This window comes from Sitophilus oryzae, unplaced genomic scaffold, assembly GCF_002938485.1.
Source record: "Sitophilus oryzae breed Bouriz unplaced genomic scaffold, Soryzae_2.0 scaffold_1179_pilon_pilon, whole genome shotgun sequence".
Lineage (NCBI taxonomy): Eukaryota > Metazoa > Arthropoda > Insecta > Coleoptera > Curculionidae > Sitophilus > Sitophilus oryzae.
In genome coordinates this window covers 2522551-2544050 of record NW_022145814.1, presented here as the reverse complement: position 1 = coordinate 2544050, position 21500 = coordinate 2522551, and the positions used below count along the sequence as shown (strand labels likewise).

Below are 21500 nucleotides of genomic sequence, written 5' to 3'. Positions count from 1 at the left end.
ACTTAGAGACCTGAAATTGGCTCTAATGTTAGATAGGTTAGGTCCGGATTACGAGTAAATATATCACCAGCAGAAAGTAGAAAGAAAATTTTCAGTTAAAAAGCGGAGGAAATTTTTTTACATAACCTTAACGCGTATTTTGTTAAGTATCAATTGAAAAAGCTACCTTTAAATATTTTATTTTCTGTTTAATTTTTAGTCTAGAGAAAATATAGACTGAAGTATATTGCACCAGATAATGTTCATTTGAGTAAATTATGGATGACGCTAATATAATGATGTCTTTAATATAGTTATGTCTTCTGCATCTCCAATTTATCTATATCGGGGTGAAAAAATCCAGATTTGGTATTGAGATGAACCGCTTATTTAAAGATAAAATAAAAATAAAAATAAATATTCCTTTAAATTCAAAACCTTCAATTTTAAGACACTCTGTATACATAAATAAAATTATTGATTTTTAAAATATTATTCGCAAACTAGTGAAAAGGAAATCAGGCGACGAACAGAGATAATAGAGTTGTTAGATAATAGCTTTTAGACTACCATTTGAGACGTATTGATGTTATTTTGGTTCGTATGTTTTGTGAAAAAGAATGTTATTAAATGTAAAGTAAATGTTTTTCCATTATTTAACTAGTGTCATCTAAAGCATATCTCTACATATACTTATAAATGCTAATGTTTATCTGTGTCGTCTCCACTGAAGTAACAACTTGCTCTAGAAAGTTGCTTTTTTTACTAAAAGATAGCTAATTGGCTATTCTAAAAACTGTCATCGCCGGTTTTTTTGTTTCTCATTTAATTAAAAAATTAAAAAGTTTTTTTTCCTGATGTCGTGGCGGATGCGTCAGGCTTCAACTAGTAGCTTATATAGAGGGTGGCCCATCGAAAACGTTCCGTAAGGCATAACGGCCAGAGTAGTTTTTTTTTTCAGAAAATTCAAAAACACATTGATTTTGTTTGTGAGGGGGGCAACTTTTGCCCCAAAAATGATTGCAAAATCTTTAACCCTCTAAGCGGGGGTGTCATCCCCCAACTTTTTTCAAATAGGAAGGGGGGTCAAGTGGCACCGCAATGAAAAGAGCTTTTTATTCTCTACATCTCCCCGCTTCGTTTTCGAAAATCGGCCGAGTCATTGAGAAAATATGAAGGATTGAAATTTGACAAGTTTATTTAAACATTTATCAGAGTAAATGATAAGGGTAAATTCCTTCGACCAATTTGCTGTTTTTTCTTATTATTTCTAGATGTTTAAGCATTTTTTTACTTGCCACCATGTTGAACGATCAGGTGCGGTAGTTGCTAGCTAGCTGTTCTGTGACTTGTGCGTTGAAGTTCTTCTCAATATCGTTAAACTCCTTAACAATTATGGTGTACTCGCTTGCAGAAAAAGTGGAAATAATCGAACTTTATTTTAATAATAATGAATGTATCGGGTTGCGCACATATTCAATGAACGCTATCCTAGTATCCGGAACCTAGTTCCGTTATGAATAAAAAGAGGCAGAGCCTGTAGTAAATAAAGCTATGGAGGTATTTGTATTGGGCCAAGTTGCCATGGATAGTACGCTGAGTACAAGAAAATTAGCTAATGAGACCGGCGTGAATCGTACAAGTGTCCAAAGGATATTAAAAAACACAAGCTCCACCCGTACAAAATTCAGTTGGTACAAGAACTCAGCGAAGACGATTTTGATCGTCGTTTGCATTTTGTGAAACTATGAGTGAACGAGTGGCGAATGATAATAATTTCCTGTTTAATGTGTGTTTTTCGGATGAGTGTACTTACTTTTTGAACGGTGTAGTTAATCGGCACAACTGCCGGTACTGGGCTGAGGACAGTCTCAGGATTTTTCACGAGGTGCACACACAAAACCCTCAGAAATTGAATGTGTGGGCTGGTATTTATGGAAATTCTATTGTAGGTCAGGTTAACCATATTGAGAAGAACTTCAACGCACAAGTCACAGAACAGCTTTCTAGCAACTCCGCACCTGATCGTTCAACCTTGTGGCAAATGAAAAAATGCGTAAACATCTAGAAATAATAAGAAAAAACAGCAAATTGGTCGAAGGAATTTATCTTTATCATTTACTCTGATAAATGTTTAAATAAACTTTTCAAATTTCAATCCGTCATATTTTCTCAATGACTCGACCGATTTTCAAAAACGAAGTGGGGAAATATCGAGAATTTGCACCACTTGACCCCCCTTCCCCTTTGAAAAAAGTTGGGGGATGACACTCCCGCTTAGAGGGTTGAAGATTTTGCAATCATTTTTGGGGCGAAAGTTGCCCACCTCACAAACAAAATTGACGTGTTTTTGGATTTTTTGAAAAAAAAAATACCTTAGCCGTTATGCCTTGCGGAACGTTTTCGATGGGCCACCCTGTTATCATATTCTGTGCTAAAGATTTTCCTTATTTATTTCATCTGAGAATGATGTCATATAACATGTGTATGTATTTAATGGAATCGATTATGCTGTGAATAATTTCAGAGTTTAAAAGTAAAATAAATACAATCATTTACTGTTCCTTCGATGTTGGTGGTTCAGTATGAGAATATGGGCCCTGCTGAGTGTACTACATAACAAACGGTGTAACATTTTTCGACGACCGTGCACGGAGCGAATATCAGCTCGCAAAAGAGCAACCACAGACAATAAATAGAATAACTTATGATCTAAAGATATTTGCACCAAACCTTCAACTTTAACTTCGAACTCAGCCAACCAGGGCCTTAGTACCTACGGATGGGGACCCGTTAATCTAACAAAGACTCTTCAGTTTTGAACGATATAAATGTGGCATGTTTTGAATGTGATACTACAAGTTTCTATATTATTAGTATTTCTCTTTTGTTAAAGTCCAGAACAGCATAGTTGGAATTTCTGGAATAGCGAACAAGGTTTTCTCTGCCGTGCTCTTTTACTTGCGAATTCCAGGCAGAGTACGGACTCCTTTCATTTCATTTAATAAAATAAGTAGGGCTATTTACAAATTCAGCGTTTCATTATCGCATCCGAAGTAATCACTGTAAAAAAATATTTTTAACACAACGTAGATTCCTTTATTTCATTTAAATTGTTTGTTATACAGTTGACCAAAATATTACCTCTTCAACTTTGTTGACGACCCTGGGCTGTTACACGACATAAAGTTAGTTACCTATATGACATAAATCAGTATTGATTGATGCATTCAATTATTTTCTTTCACTTCCTGTTTCACCGGAAATGACTACGAATTATGATTTTTAATTGGTACTTTCTGTATTTTTCATTTTATTTGCTGGAAAATTACATTCTAAATAGAATGACATATCACATGTCAACCTTTGACATTTGTGCTTAAAAAAAGTATTTTAAATTTCAATCTAGAGTGAAATGGCTATGTTCATAACTTACGTTCATAATGACAATTCGACTCGAAGTACCTAGTATGTAGTACCCTCGGTAGTAAAATAAAAACATTAAATCACCACAATACACCAAAACACTTTTACACTGGACGCGCGTAGTTTATAATCATCTGCTGATGATGCTAACATGGTTAGCGAAACGCGCGTCCAGTGTAAAAGTAAAAGTGTTTTTGGTGTATTGTGGTGATTTAGTGTTTTTATTTTGATGTGTAACACCAAAGGTTCCAAACCTCAACTGTAAACTGATATTAAATAAAATCAATTTTTAAATTAACAGTCGTAATTTGTTAGATTGTGTAATTTGTGGGTGCACTGCATTTCCGCCGATATTTTAAATTCTATTTTACGAGCCCTAACAACCTTCATCAATCACCTTTCGCCTTAACAACTGCCTGAACTCTTAATGGCATTGTATTTACCAAAGATTGGCACATTTGAGGAAAAAAAATTATCCCAAATTTCCTGCAGTTTTATATATATATATATATATATATATATATATATATATATATATATATATATATATATATATATATATATATATATATATATATATATATATATATATATATATATATATATATATATATATATATATATATATATATATATATATGAACAAATTTGTTTTTCGTTCAATTTTAGTTATAGCTCTTTGATCATCTTCTTCTTATATTTCGAATGCATTTTGTATTCTTTATTGTAAATATTGAGATGTATTGATTTCACTTTTACAAATGACGCCAAGTAATGCCCCATGTTCGTTTTCTAAATGATAAAATGGGTGTTAATTAAATATCAAATTTATATTTTTAAATAAGAAATATAACACTTGATTCTAATGTTCAAAATTTTATTTCAAAAAATGTTAACACTGCAAATTTTTCATTAGGTCATTTAAATCAAATAATAATTTTGTGAGAAAAATTGCAAATGGTTTCTATATATTGGAGTGATATGGCAAATTCATGCCGTACTCTTTGGTAATATGCCGAAGACGGTTATTTAATAATTAAATCAAAATTTAAAGAAGAATCACAAATCGGGAATAGTTTTCATGTTATTTTACCGTTATCGTGTTGTACGAATGAGTTTTTATTGGGCTTTAGTTCCAACTTTTTTTTTGTTAATTTCTGTTTTGTTTTTAAATCATCATCATCATCATTTTCAGATTATTCGACTATTTCCAATTATGGTGTAGTCTCCCTCACATATTTACTTATTCTCTTTGTAGTTAGACCCATTGTTGTCAATTGTTGGCTAAGCAAGTCCAGCTTATCTCTACTAATTTACTTATATCATAGTACCATCTCAGATTTTGTCTTCTTCTAGGTCTCTTAAATCCTCGAGGGTACTATGATCTAATTTTTACGGTCCATCTGTTGTCCTTCCTTCTTATTAGGTGTCCTGCCAACTGCCACTTAAGGAATTTGATTCTGTGGATGACATCTATTAAGTGGGTGCTTTGTCCTATCCACTCTATTCTTTTACGTTTTCTTCTTTTTTGGTTATTTCTAGCATATATTTAACCATTGACACCCTACATATGAACTAGTTACCTTAAAAATATTTGAAAAATCACCCTGTGAAATATCGGCCACATATTCAGTATCTCCCTGTACACTAGGAGTGCAAGGAGCATCAACGTTTTGTGCACTGCTCATTATCATACCATAAATTCTGAGGTGCCTAAATATCGGGGTGTGGGTCATTCCTACTCCAAATTATATGTCCCGATTAGATTGAAAATGGGAATCGTTAAAATAGCCCTTAATTGACTTTTCGAGTATCCAGGCAACTAGAAAAACTTAAAATGAAAAATATTTCCAGACGCGCATATTTGCACAAGGACGTCAAGGCGCTAAACGACGATAAAAAATAACAAAGTTCCGACTACCACAATTGCTAGTTCAAAATTTTATAAAAGTGTCAGTTGAGCACTAACACTTCAATTAAAGAACGAAAGAAAAACAACAGAAACCGGCAAGAAGAATAAGTATAATATTATATTTTTTCAAGTACTCATCTAGCATTTTTCCGTTTCCTATAGGACTAGGATGCCAGACCTGCAACTCCGTTCCATAAGGCTAAGAACATAGTGGGCGACGAGGATAGCAGCGAGCAAGCAGCGCGATACCGCATCGAGCAAGCCTCGAGGCGCTGAAACATAGTAGAACGGCGATGAATAGCGAGGTACTTGCTAATTTATTATTTTCATTTGCTTATTGATAATTTAAAATGTTAACAGTGGCTAAAATTCTGGACAGTAGTGTCACAAACATTTGGTTGATTTGAAACCAACAAACCTGAAGATGTAGTCTACATAAAATTTTCAAAAACCGGAGAGAGTGTTCAGGCTTTTAGCCACTGGTGACATTTTAAATTATCAATAAGCAAATGAAAGTAATAAAGTTGCAAGTACCTCGCTATTCCTCGCCGCTTTGCTATAAAGTAAAGTAAAGATTTCAGTTAACGTATCCTTTTTGCTGCAAGGGCTAATCTGGACCGGGCCTACTTTGTTTACGCGGAATCCGAACCTCGGTCCTCGAGTCCTTACTCACGAGATATCCGATCTCATCCGGCCTCGAACCGGCGTGAATGAGCAGTGTGTGTCAATAGATTTTACACTTTTGCCTTGGACGACAACAACACAATACAGAGTTTCGAACCGGTCACCGGTCCATCCACTAGTATCCCCTTACGTCGCTTAACTTCGATGTTCTAATGAGAACCGGTGTTTCGACTTAGCTTGGCCGTTGCTGCCGCTCTGCCATGTCCTTAACCTTCTTGTTTGTTAGTTTCAAATACACCAAATGTTTACGACACTACTAGTCAGGCCAGTGCCTTCTATTAAAAGATCAGCCTACGGGCGAGATTTATGACGTCACGCTAGTTAGATATAACGGATTAATAAATATGTTGTAGAATACATGGAAAACATAATTATTCCTCAGATTTTTGGTTTGTATTTTAAAATGATATAGTTTACATGAAATATACATAATATACAGTTAATAACTACAACATATATACCTATTTATAGTAATAAATACTTTGGCAAATAAACTATGAACCATACAAATGCAGCAAATGTTTTACAATGTACAAATAATGTATACGTACATAAGATAATGGGTAAAATGTAAATATATTTTAAATTTTGGGGTTTGAAAATCGATCGAATTTAACAAAAAACATTCAATATCTACTAATAGTGATGTATTATTATTTGCATTCACAAAATTTATATGTATATTTTGCAAGTATCAATGTTCGAAAAATTATATTTACAAATAATACAATATTATCTAAAAAAAGGCGTCAGCGATGGCTATGAAATGAAGATCGCTGGCATTTTATATGTAAAATTATTCTAAAATGTTTGATTTTCTTGGGATTTTTACGCTGATTTAAGTTTTCATTTGGGTTTTCATTATTTTTATTGGGTTTAAAAAAACGTTTCGGTTAACTATAGCCTTCATCAGTGTTGTGTCATAGGAGAAAAATAGTGTCGAATATAATTCAAAAAATTACATATACAATATAATTCACACCTCATAATGTTTACTGCAATTAATAAACTAATATAAACTTATCAAAAGATGACCACATATTTTTTAAAATTATTATTCTTAACACTAAAATTATCTACATTGACTATGGAGTACGCAGTAAACATTATGTGTGTGGGGTGAATATTTTATATGTAATTTTTTGGATTATATTCGACACTATTTTTTTCATATGATACAACACTGATGAAGGCTATAATGTTAGCCGAAACGTTTTTTTTAAACCAAATAAAAATAACGAAAAACCAAATGAAAACTTAATCAGCGTTTTTCCCGAACCTAAATCCCAAGAAAATAAAAAAAATTAGAATATTTAGAAACAAGGTTCAAGAATATCAAATTTTCCAAGATTGTAAAATTCTAGTTAATTATTTTGTGTACAGTTATTTAGGGAATGTCATCGATGTTCATTTCCAAGCCAACTAGACGCCGATTTTTTTTGGATGATACGGTATAATTTTTACATAAAATGTAATTAACATTAGACCAATTAATACAAAGAAATATGAATTTCTTAGAATTTTTAGTAACACCTTTATTCTTAAAACTTAATTTTGTATTATGCAAATATACCAATTTTATTGTTATTTTATTCATATTGTATTCAGCCATCACTTAAATATTTGATATTAATTTGGTATTATAAATAATCAACACTATTCATTAAAAATTACTGAACAAATATATGTTATGCTTGACATACATTATATATTATATACTTTACAATAATCTTTTTTAAAATTTGAACTCAAAATAATAATCTTTTTCATGATCTTTAATACACATATTCTTTATTTTTTCCTAGATCATAATACCAACGTACGTGTTTGAATCTATCGAAGCTGAACCAACAACACTTGGAGTGGAGATTCCACAATATGAATAAAATAAACATAATTGTCCAGTTTTCATTAATACCATCATGGGAGAATATTATTTTTTTTATTTATTAAATTAAATTTATTAAAGATATTTTCAATAGAATTCTCTTGATTTATAACTCGTACCCACTGTTCTTGCTCTTCTGGACACTTTAGGCTGGCTAGTATAACTATCCTTTCCACCAGGAACACAACAAAGATGAGGCATAGCACCAAAAACACACTCCACTTAAGCTTTATTGATGAATTGTTAGAGTCTTGAAAAACACACACAAAAATCACAATAAGTAAAAAATGTATGGGCACTTTTAGGTTAAATCACTTACACAACGTGTCATTTTTCTATTTTTTTATGCGAAACCGGGAGTGACCATATATCTGGTAGTAGTTTATGTCACTTAAACACCAAAATAATTAGTTTTTTGCACTACAATAATAAATAATACCAAAAATCAAAGAGTTAAAACCAAAAATCAACCGACAAAATATGAAACGGAATCTAATCCAATATCTAAGTATGTACAGCTGATGAAGTGAACAAAAGTCCGCCCCCAGGCTGATCTTTTAAAGAACGGCAGTGGTCAGGCTTTTAGCCACTGGTGACATTTTAAATTATCAATAAGCAAATAAGAAAATAATAAAGTTGCAAGTACCTCGCTATTCCTCGCCACTCTGCTCTATGTTCTTAGCCTTAGCCTAAGACGTCAACGCAACCCATGTATTTATCTCTTCTTACAGCGAGCGATTGATCTTAGTTGAAATTTGATCCGACTCCCAGGCCTTATATTTTTTATCCCTGAATAAGTTTTGTAAAAACTTTGTTCATTTTCAATATTGCTTGTTTTCACTTTAAGTTCCTCTTTGTTCTTCAGCATAAATTTTAAGGATGAGACTCTTCAAAAATATAAAGTTTCTTTAAATTATCCTGAAACGATGCGAATTCTACGTAAAAATCCTGTTTTGTCTCATCTAAAAAATATTTAACGATTGCACTTCTTCATTTTAAACAATATCATCATCTAGTTCACACAGTACACATAGGCTGTTCAAAGTTCCTATTATTACTGGAAGGTATGATCTCACACTTCGACTATGATCTCACTCTTCGTTTTTTTCATAGAAGTGCGCTATCAAAATTTAAATAAAAAGGCAATTTCATTTTATTTTAGATTCTAACTAGTATCTTATATTATACTAGAACTAGAATTAGAATTTAGAATGAATAGGAGGGGGGTTAATCACTGCGACCTTACAAATCTATTGTGTCCCCCTTTCTTGAGTTATAACTGATCATACAATCCCAGGGCTTTGACAAAAGCCAGTATCTGGGACGGTTTTATAGAGAGTAGTTCTCCATCTCCAATATCAGTCGTACCAAAGTTCATTGTACGAATGGTTGTCGTCGCGGCGCACTCAGTGATGAGGTGTACTAGTATTTCCACACTTTCCCCACAGAACTGCTTCAAATATCTTCCAGTGTAATATGGTAAAAAATGTCTAATAAAAATGCAACACACTCTACACAAAACGCACCATTTAACAGAAGAAAAAAACCAAATTGGCACATTAATGACCTGATAGCAGTGCTGCCAAACACTTTTGCCAATATTAGCATACACAAAACGTTAAAAGTAGTGATCGGCAAGACAAGAAATCTTGTCTTGACAAGCAATTTCTTGACTTGTCTTGAAATATTTTCAAGAATTAAAAAAATCTTGTCTTGGCCATTTCTTGAGAGTTGATTTCTTGTCTTGATTCAAGAAATCTTGAAATTTCATGATATCTTGACAAAAGAGGAACCCCCGTTTAAAATTCGATTATTAAAGGGGAAAATTATCTGTTTAAAAGTCGCGGTCAGATTGGTTAATGTGATGTTTATGCTTTATGCGTAAAATCGAGGGTCAGGCATCTAATAATTCAAAAAATTCAAAAACTTTGGGTCCATTATACTACAGTAGCCAAAATCATCAGATTTACATAATTTTGTTAATTATTATTATTATTATCTAACATTAAAATGAGTGACTGTGATGGTTCGTTGAGCAGCAAATCTGAGCCATTCGTAATTGAATCTCGTTCAGAATACCTACACCTGGACGTAGAAGTTTAATTAGTGACTTTGACAGTAGTGACGTTGATAATACTACTACAGATAAAAACAGTCAAAACAACAATGATAAAAGCTACTCTACTTCAGTGGCGTACATTAAAATGTATTATTTTTTTATTTTAAAAGTTTTATCACAGATAACACATAATCCAGATGGCTCCTTACGTGTTAAAAATTGTCACCCTAATTTCACTCCAATTTGGAAAAATATTGGAGTGACATTTGAATAATCTGAAATTTTTAGATTTCTTTTCTCACTTTTTTGGGAGGTTTTGCTTCTCTTGCACAGATGTCGTTTGCACTTCAGTTGCGTGGTTGCCAAACGTTATATCGAAATATATTTCATTTCATTATGAATATATAAAATTAAAGGTATACCAAATTAAAAATTATGTAATTTATAAACATGAAATAGATATGTTAAATTAATATATAAATATTTAACTTAATACGTTCATTATTATTTTATTAATTTATCGTCACACGTCATTTACCAGTTGCCTAATTACGAAAAGTTTCATATGACATTAACCTCAAAAATGATCTTTGAAAACAAACAACAACAAATAGAGCAACAAATGAACAAATAACTACATAATGACTGATAATGATAAGTGATAATAATAACTTTAATGATATGAAGGCTGATAAAGGTAATTATAAACATTATTTTGAGTTTGTTTAATAAAATATAGGATACAATATAACTAAGCAAAATCAAACAGTTTTAGACAACCAATACAAGATTTAGAAATTGACAACAAATTGTACATTCAGGAACTCGTTTAAATATTATAGGTAAGTAATATTTTCACAAAACTAAACATTTTAGCATAAAATCACAGGTAATATATAGAATATTACCTATGATAAAATGTTAAATACTGATGTATATTTATTCTAATCACATTTAAATTAAACTCAAAATTTTCATAAAAGAAAATGATAATTTTTCGTAAATATAAAGTAAATAATATTACATATTTCAGGTTGATTGACGAATACTCTACAGTTGATTAGAGCCCATGATGATGCGAAGATAATTAATATCACCTAACTTCAAGAAACCAGCGTAAAGAAGTTTACATTCATAACTCATCTAACCATTATAGGTAATAATTTACAAAATTAGCCATTTTTGATTATAATATTAAGGTACTTAGGTACATTTTTATCTTCTAGATCAGTAATGTCGTCATAATTTAAATGAACTCACAGATAGCAATGGGGCACTGCACCGAAGCAGTATTACAAAATATGTGAAATAAAACTGTAATACAAATTGCTCTATAAAATTTAATAGAAATAAATTTATTTATGAAAATTAAGTTATGAAGTTTTATTTTTCCTAGGAAAAAAATAACATTTATATTTTGATCAATTTAGAACATTACAGTTAAAAAAATATGTGTTAGAATAACATATTTTTAATAAAATTGCAGCTTTTAATTTTTATACTTTTTTGCTTTTATATCAATAAGAACTAACGTAAGGAACAATTCATATTTATACTATGAAAACACATGCATATTTTTTGATGTTTTTAAAACCAGTGAATGATGTTGAAATATACTACACCTATTATTCTTATTAACTAACTTTAATTACAAACTTACACATTATTGTCATTGGAAATAAATTAATTTGGATATTCTATTTGTTTAGAAACTTTTTTACCTATTGTAGTTTTTTTAAAACCTACTTGATTAAAAACAAAAAAATGTCACCTGTTGTGACAAAATAAGGTCTTTTTTACTAGAAAACAATCTAGTGAGCTTTTCTAATAATACTTTATTTGATATACCATATGATCGAAAAAAACGGCGTCAGTGATGGCTATGAAATGAAGATCGCTGTCATTTTAAATGTAAATTTCATCGATTGCCATCATTGGTTGGGAAATGTCATCGATTGCCATTTCCCAGCCAACTGGACGCCGTTTTTTTTTCGATCATACGGTATAATATGTATTCCCATCTGTTAATCTTTTTATTTTAAGGAAGATTTAGGAAGGGTAGCTTAAAACATGTTTGTCAATCAATTATCTTTATATGTCGTTTGTAAAAATATTTTACAGTAGTAGAAAATAAAACTGTTTTTAAGGCGTACAGCTTCTTTGCTAAAATATTTTTTTGGTCCCAATACATAATGATTTACAATTTTTTTTAACTTCAAATAATGAATTTAATGGAAAAATTGCAAGTCATAAAAACGTTCTAAATATACAAATCTATCCATTTTTGCCATATCTTTGCTCCAGTTTTTTGTCAAATTAACGAATATTAGAAATAGTTTATTTCAACCTCTTCAGCTTATTTTAAAAATGTTGACAAATAACAAAGAATACACCCCTTAAAGTTTCGCATTTGCCTTGATATAGGTACTCTGTATAAGACAACAGTAAATAACTTGTAATATAACTTCGAAATATAAATTTGAAATTAAAATAATGATTTGTTCATAAGTGATTTACGTTTTATTAATTTTGATTTTTTTTTCTTAAATTTAATTTAAAAGTGATTTACGTTATTTATTAATTGAAACGTTTAAAATTTGAATGTACTTTTAAAATTTTTTTTTACAATAAATTTGTTTATGATAAATAATTTTATAATAAAAATATGACCGAATTTCCTGGAAAGTTTGCCAAATTTGTACATATGAAAACCTAGCTTTACCACTTATCACAGAAAATCTCTATTCCTTCCCTTATCACAGAATAATACAGGAACGAACCATATGCGACAAAGATAGAAGATTTAGATATGTCGTTACTGTTTTTTGTTTTTAATGGATATTTTAAAAGCCGGGTAATATATGGTAATCTGTGATGGTAATATACTATATACCTTTGACTGTCTTTGATTACAACTGTGTGATTAGTGATAATTATTATTAAAATGTCTGGTAATAAGTGTCAATTTTACAATTGTGAGATTTCTCGGAAATCAGGTGTACATGTGTTTAAGTTTCATGCGTCAAGAGATCCTAATTTATGTACAAAGTGGATAGAAAATTGTGAGTTCATTCATATAGAATTTTTTTGCACATTTTGTATGTAAAAATACGGCGTTAAGTTACCTTAGAAATGGTGATCGATGGCTTTTACCATATACCGTATGATCGAAAAAAAAACGGCGTCAGCGATGGCTATGAAATGAAGATCGCTGTCATTTGATATGTAAAATTATATGGGGAATGTCATCGATCGTCATTTCCAAACCAATCGGACGCCGTTTTTTTTTCGATCGTAGGGTATAATTTAACACATTAAGAGTTGTCCATCGTTATATTTCTATATCTATGCAAAGTTTACGATGGATAAATCAAGTAATATTAAGTGGATACAAATTATAAATGAATCAGTGAATATAAACTGTTATAAATTATAAGTAGGTAATGCAGTTAGTGAATATACCGTACGATAGAAAAAAAAGGCATGGGAGTGGGCTTGGAAATGAAGATCGCTGTCGTTTAATAGGTATGTAAAATTATATGATAAATCTTATCGATTGTCACTTCCAAATCAACATGACATGCATCTGTACATCATTAATCTCACGACTAGAGTTTCCTGAAATCCCGAACTCCCAGGATCCCGGCGGCGTGTATGTTTATCTCCGAAATCCCGATATTAAATTCCGGGATCCCGAAAATCCCATAAAATTTAAATGTCCAATCTAAAATGATTCGACTTTATACACCTTTCAAAGATCAACAAAACAAAGTAAAATTCATATTTAGTAAGTAAAAAAATGCAGTTTCAGACAATAGTTTGGTTTGGTTTGGTCGAGTTTTGTTAACACTGTCTAGTCTCGGCTTTTTAATTTGATATATGTTAATCAAATAAAAAAGCCCAGACTAGATAAAATCAGGAGCTAACTAATAGAATTCTCTCTGATGTAGGATAAGTTTCTATTTTCGGAAAATTTCTTAGATTTTTTTTTGTTTCAACTGACGAACTGACACAAAATGATAACTAGTTGCTAAAGTTGAACTAATTTGACAGCTATGTTGAAGTAACGTCAGACATATCACAGCCACCCTAGATTTTATCAAATAATAAAGATCTATTCACACTAAATCATAGAAATGAAAATATCTAGGAAAATCTTTGTTTGAGGGGTAGGCCGGCAACTTTAATAGTATTTGGAAGTGACATGAATTTCCCATTGAATATCGGAATAATATTCTGGGTGATTCAATTAAACTAAAGGAGTTATACAGGGTGGGTAATAAAGGAGTTATACAGGTTATACCAATGTTCAGCATTAATTTTGCCCCACCCTGTATAACTTTATGGGTCAGGTTTTAATTTGATTTAAAGTGCAATAGAGTAAATTCCAATTTAGGTAGTTTTTCTTGAAATTTAAAAATTGTTCTTCAAAATCTTAAGTAAGTCTAAAACCTTACATTTCAGTCATATACTTCCCTAATAAAATACACCTTTATTTTTCTCTTAGAATCTAAAAATTAATTAATAAAGGGGGTATTCCGTTACAAAAAAACACAAATTTGATGTGTAACTTTTTTTGGGGACACCCTGTAGAACGCTCTATATTTTTAAAACGTGCGCAGAATTAACTTACATATGCTCACAAAATTTCATTTTAATACGAACTGGTCGTTCTCCTTGGAGCCTCCGAGTCGTATGAGAGGCGCCACCCTGTATAATTTTTATATAGTTGCACTTTAATAAATTGTTAGTTAAAACTAACAGTCCTACGAGTGTGGAATTTTGTACAGGTGGATTTTGGACATTTATCTCCTAAGAGAGTGAAATAAGGGATGAAAATTTGTACAACATTTGTTAAAATCGGGTTTAGAAGTATGAAATTCGGTTTGTTCCTTATGTAACGTAATTTAGCAATAACAAGCAATTTTTTTTCAGAACGTCCACACCTCATTTCACACCCCGTTAGAGGGCGAATTTCCAAAAATTGTTCCTGAGTGCTAAATTACGTTACATAAGGAACGTCTGCGCAAAATTTCATACTTCCAAAACCGATTTTAATGAATTTTTGTACAAATTTTCATCCCTTAATTCTTATGGGGCGAATGCCTAAAATTCGCTTCTGAGTACTCACTTTCATCACTTGAGGAACCTCTGTGCAAATTTTCATACTTCTAGGACAGATTTTTTTCAGAAAGTTCACCCCTCATTTCACCCCCTTAGAGGGAAAATTTCGAAAAATTGCTTCTTAGTGCTAAATTACCTTATATAAGGAACGTCTGCGAACAATTTTATACTTCTAAAACCGATTTTAACAAATTTTTGTACATATTTTCATCCCTTATTTCTTAAGGGATGAATGCCCAAAATTCGCTTCTGAGTATAACTTTCATCACTTGATGAACCTCTGTGCAAATTTTCATACTTCTAGGACAGATTTTTTTTCAGAACGTTCACCCTTCATTTCACCCCCTTAGAGGGAAAATTTCCTAAAATTGCCTCTTAGTGCTAAATTAAGTTACATAAGGAACGTCTACGCAGAATTTCATACTTCTAAAACCGATTTTGACAAATTTTTATACCAATTTTCATCCCTTATTTCTTAGGGGATGAATGTCCAAAATTCGTTTCTGAGTACTCACTTTCGTCGCTTAATTAACAATTTCCAAATTTCAAACTCCTCGGACTAATTTTAAAAAAGTATACAAAATTTCACCCCCAGTTTCACCCCTTAGTAGAAGAATTTCCTAAAATCGCTTTGTATAATCGAACTGTTAAGTTACGCTACTTAAGGCACCTCTGTGCAAAATTTCGTAGTCCTAGGACATGCTTTTTTTTGTATACAAAAGTACCCCCCATATCACCCCCTTAACGAGCGAATTTCCAAAAATTGCCCCTTAGTGTTCAATTACGTCAGTCAAGGAGCACTCGTGAAAAATTTCATACTCTTAAACCAGATTTTAACAAATTTTTATGCAGCTTTTCATCCCTAATTTCACCCCCTTAGCGGTCGAATTTTCAAAAAATCCCTTCTTAGTGCTCATTTACATCACTTAAGGAACCTATGTGCCAAATTTTATTTATTACTATATAGATAACCTTTACCCTTATTTTCAGCTAATGAATATTAAGAGACAAATAATAAAAATAAATCTAAATTATAAATTTCATGGCTATAAATAGCATATATATGCATCTAGAAATTCTGACTTTCAAACATCCACTGCGACGAGTATTTTCATATCCAATTGTCTAGTATTAAAGTCCGAATATACATTTTCCCTGGGTTTGACCGGGAATTTGCTTATAAATGTGAACAACCGGCTACGTCGCTTCACATCGCGTGGCCGTGGTGTGGCTCCAAATTCGTTCGTTTTAAAAATATTATTAGATTTGGCTATAGGCGCCCTCTGTGTCATTAATAGGGAACTGTCTCATCGAAAACATGCTGTTCCGTAAGCAATGGCCATCTGGATTATGTGTTATCTGTGGTTTTATATTAATTCAAGAGGTCTGTATGCCACTGAAGTAGACCCGCTTTGCAAAGTTTTTTTTATTCTAATATCGTAGGCCATTACATATCCAAAAAATTATTAAAAAAAATATTTAAAATTTAAAAATTTATTAGGCATTAAAAAGATTCCAATTTAATTTGGCCCACAGTATGCCAACTTTGGACATCCAACTTTGGACGTACTTATGTCAACTTTGGACATTGGACATCCGACAAAGTGCCGCTTCGTACAAATATTTTTGCTTAATAATTTTTTTATCCATCAATTTAATGGATATTCATATAATATACAAATACCTAAGTAAGTATTTCTTTTTTATTTTATATTTTCAAGAAATTTCAAGATTTTCTTGATTTCTTGTCAAGAAATCTTGATCTTGAGAAGTAATTTCTTGTCTTGTCTTGAAAATCAAAAATCATTTCTTGTCTTGATCTTGTTGAAATCAAGACAAGATCAAGAAGTTGTCAAGAAAATGACGACCCCTAGTTAAAAGTAACCTATCATAAACCAGAAAATGGACAACTTTGAGAAACACTTCACTATAATATTGAGCAATAAAAAGAATTGGAAGAAAGACACGTTTGCACAGCAGGAAATAGCCTCTTATCCGATAGTCCAGCAGAACTAAAAGCGATCAACTCGGTAACCATCAATTCGAAGTTGACCAAAGAATGCATAGAGAAGCTGAACAAATTAAGCAAAGGAAATAAAATCTTCCTGCTCTTAATGTCACCTCACCAAGGATTAGAAGACAATAAAAAAGCAAACGATTTAACTAAAAAAGGAACGAACACTCCATTAACTGAACCAGAACCGTTCTGCTTTCCAAGCGGAAATAACTTAAAGTGGAATTAAAGCACATGGAAGACTCCATCCGTAACCTGGAATGGAAATCCTCCAACGGTCTAAGATACTCGAAGAAATTTAACAGAACTTTCGGCCGAGAAGGTATACTTAAATTCTTACTTAAATTAATACTTACCCAAAATCCTAGATTTAAGTACGAACAATCTTCGGATCGTCACGGATTTTTTAACAGGACACTGTCTCCTCAACGAACACCTCAGTAAATTAAAGCTAAGAAACAACGGCAAATGCAGATTCTGTGGGGAAAACACGTCACGCATTCGTGCCATAAACTTTGGTAAGACTGATATTGGACATGGAGAACTAACCTCTGTGTAACCGTCTCTCAACTCGTTATGACTCAAGAAGGGGGACACACAAAAGATCTGTAAGGTCGCGGTGATTAACCCCCTCGAAACATTCTGCATTCTACTTTTTGTGAACAGTGATGATACGTGATACTTGACCAATGGCTGGTGTTCCACTCCATCCAATAATCACCACAAGTAAAGCCCGAGCCCACTTTTAGAGAAGATTTTAGACATGGGTTCTTCTAGTTTTGTTTCTTTTGCATTATCCAGCGTTAAAAAGGACCTTTGTATAAAATTGCCTATATCTAAATTCAACAGTTTTCAAAATAATTGTTTGTCAACTATTTCCAAGTACTAAATTAGTATGACACGACTGTTAAAAGAAATCAGGTGAGAATAACTGTTGTAAGGGATTATATTAATTCGATTAAATAAGATCCAGAATAAGATTAAATAATTTAAATAATGTGATTGTGAAACTGTTCCAACAATTGTTTTAAACAAATTCGTAGTCATCTAATGATGTAATTTACAGTACAAGTGTGTTTATGAACATGATTACAACAACGAGTGTGAACGATTAGAACGACGAGGTCGTAGACCGAGTCGTTCTAATCACACGAGTGTTGTAATCATGTTTAAACGCACGTGTCATGTACAACGTTTTATCTACAACCGAAAAATAAGACAATGCTGTTTTAATTTTCGTTTATTAGTCACCCACCTTTAACACCTTTAACTATGACATTTGTCACATTTATGCTGAAAAGTCAGTTTGCCCTGTCAAGTAAACGCGAGCACTTTTTGCCCAGAAAAATAATTTTAAAAATTACGATGAGCGATTCCGAAAGTCTCCCTTCAGATGTAGAACTTGCCGCAGTACGTGCCACGGAATCATTATTGCCGGAAAAGTTAATATATTTAGATGTTCGTAGTTGTTTTTCATTATTATAGCAACTAGTTGTGTTATAGATTCATAACACCACTAGTTGTGTTATGAATCTCATAACGTAACTGAAATACTAAAACAATAGTGATGTAAAAACGTTATAACTGAACGGTTGTAGATAAAGAATTATTAACACATATTTTCAAAATAAAGTACACATCAAAATATCCTTTGTATCTAAAAAATTATTTATTGAATAAAGAAGAAAAGAATATAAAACAATAAATATAATATATTGAAAACGAATTGAAAAAAATATTGTACCTAATACAATATTAGTTAAAGATAAAACTGAGAGTGGAGATGCTTCTATAAGTTATAGAAAAGATATTAAAATCAATAAGTCGAACTCGTGGTGAATAAAAAAACTATTGCCAAACCTTATCGGTTCGCTCTTCTGGAATAGCAAACTAACGAGAGAAAAACTTTCTTGCGATTTCCTAGCGATTTTAAAGATTTTCTTGGAGCGAAATTTTACTTGAAGCGCGTTTTAAGGGGATTACGGTTAAGCTTTTCATGTTTCAGCCAGAAGGACGGACGTCATAACTTTGGATTTTCTTGAGTAGTAGTTCTAGCTTTTTACTCAATATAGAAAGTCTAGATATGGTTCTACGTATTACGTAGTAATCGTAAAGTTTACTTAAACAGTTAGAGTTGATTCAATAACTAATTACAACACATTAACACAACATTACGTACACAACAATAATCACGTAATCACCAAAGCCACCAGAAGAATAACATCAAAAAGTAACAATAATTGAAAAAAATACAAAATGTTTGTGGCAAGTTAATTTTGCTCTTAAAAATTAACCAAGGCATTTGTTGACATGAGTCAAAAAACAAAATATTCAGGAGACATGGTTCTGACTGAAAAATAATGTTTAAGGAAAATTTGCTCCCAAAATTATTGCACAGGGTGTTTTAAAAATAGGGTAAAAAACAACTCTTCGATTAACACTGTATAATAAGTCAAATACTAAAGTTGGCTAATAAACTGATGAGTTTACGAATTAAAGTTGATATATTTATATACAATTTACTAAAAAAAATCAAGAAAATAGAGTTAAAAATAAAAAATAAATATAACATTTTACACTAGAGTAAAAATTTTCCGTTGCGTTTTTTTGCATCTGACTATATTTTTGTGCTATTTGGCTACAGAACTCTGAGAAATATAATAAATTCAATATCAAACTCATCTAAAACTAAATAAAGATATTTTCTGTTACAAGCTCGGATTTGTATTACCAAGAAATTAACTTATAACACAATTTCACTATAGGCATTCACAATATGGTAATAAAATTGTAACAATGACTTCCAAGAGCATCTATTTGATATATTTTCCTGACTTATTACATGAGGTTGTGCATATATTTTAACATTTTACGTTAATTTCAAATTTCCAAGGAAGCAACGCAAATACGGTGCTCTAGAACTTCCTCAATTAGTGCATAGCGAAACTTGTTTTATATAATTAGCAGTATCAATTATTTCGCAAGGAAATTAATCAAATAAAGACAAGAAATGTAAATTCCAACAAAAGTTTTCTGATTCTTAATAATTTTATTGATAACAGGGTTTCTTAAGAATCTGTGGGGGATGTAGAATGTAGAATGTTTAGGAGGGGAGTTAATCACCGCGACCTTATAGATCTATTGTGTGTTCCCCTTTCTTGAGTTATAACGAGTTATAAGTCATTATACAGTCTCATGGCTTTAACAAACGCCAGTATCTGAGACGGCTCCACAGAGGCCAGCTCTCCATCCTCGACATCAGACGTACCAAGGTTCATGGCACGAATGGTCGTTGTCAAGGTGCACTCAGTGATAAGGTGTTCTGGTGTTTCCCCATTTTCCCCACAAAATCTGCATTCGTCGTTGTTTCTCAGTTTCAGCCTACTGAGATGTTCGTTGAGGAGACAGTGCCCTGTTAGACACCCCGTGACAATCCGAAGATTGTTTTTATTTAAATCAAGGAAAACCTGTGATTTTTCTCGGTCATAAGTTCTGAGGAACTTTTTCGAGTGTCTTAGACCGTTGGAGGACACCCATTCCAAGTTACGGATGGAGTCTTCCAGATTCTTCAGTTCCGCTTTCAGTTGGTTCCCGTTTGGAAAACAGAACGGTTCTGATCCAGTTAGTGGAGTGTTCGCTCCTTTTTTAGTTAGATCATTTGCTTTTTCATTGCCTTCTATCCCTTGGTGAGCAGGCACCCAGAGTAGGAGGACTTTATTTTCTTTGTCTAATTTGTTGAGCTTCTCTAGGCATTCTTTGACCAACTTCGAATTGATGGTTACTGAGCTGATCGCGTTAAGTGCTGCTTGACTATCGGATAAGATGGCAATTTCCTGTTTTCGATAGTTCCTATCTAAGATAAATTGTACGCATCTTTCGATAGCGCAAATTTCTGCCTGAAGAATACTGGGGTAGGTGCCCATTGGTTCGGAGTATTCAGTTTTCGGCCCAAATACTCCTCAACAAAGTTGTAAATTCTTGGTATGTCATCCACTGGGAGTTGGAGAAGTGGAATTTTCTTTTTGAGGCTGTTTCAAGCCCCTGACCTGAAAATTCTCCCAGTACTGTTTCCGTCAGTGACCATTCTAATCATTGTCGCATTGGCATAACTACCGACGACAATATGTAGTGGTGTCAGGTCTAGAATGACCTCTATTGCTGCTGTTGGACATGTTCTCATGGCACCTGTGATGCAGATACATGCTAGTCTTTGCACAGGTTTTGCCTTGCTGTACGTTGCTCTAGTTTTGTATACCAAGCAACTGCTCCATAAGTAATCATGGGTCTTACTATCATGGTATACATCCAGCACAAAATGTTAGGGGCGCAGCCCCACCTATTTCCCGCCAGTCTTCTGCTTATCATGAGAGCCTTTGTGGCTTTGCTGGTAATGTTCTTAATATGCCTGTTCCAG

General features: G+C 32.3%; 1 long non-coding RNA gene across 2 annotated transcripts; it reads left to right on the top strand.

Moving 5' to 3' along the window:
- The first annotated feature begins 10190 nt into the window (after positions 1 to 10190).
- LOC115891009 lies at positions 10191 to 11648 on the top strand. Of its 2 annotated transcripts, XR_004051739.1 has the most exons (3): positions 10191 to 10645; positions 10718 to 10790; positions 10982 to 11648. It is a non-coding gene; the product is annotated as an uncharacterized LOC115891009 (long non-coding RNA). The 2 variants fall into 2 exon arrangements; XR_004051738.1 differs by having other exon boundaries at positions 10202 to 10790.
- The last annotated feature ends 9852 nt before the right edge of the window (positions 11649 to 21500 follow it).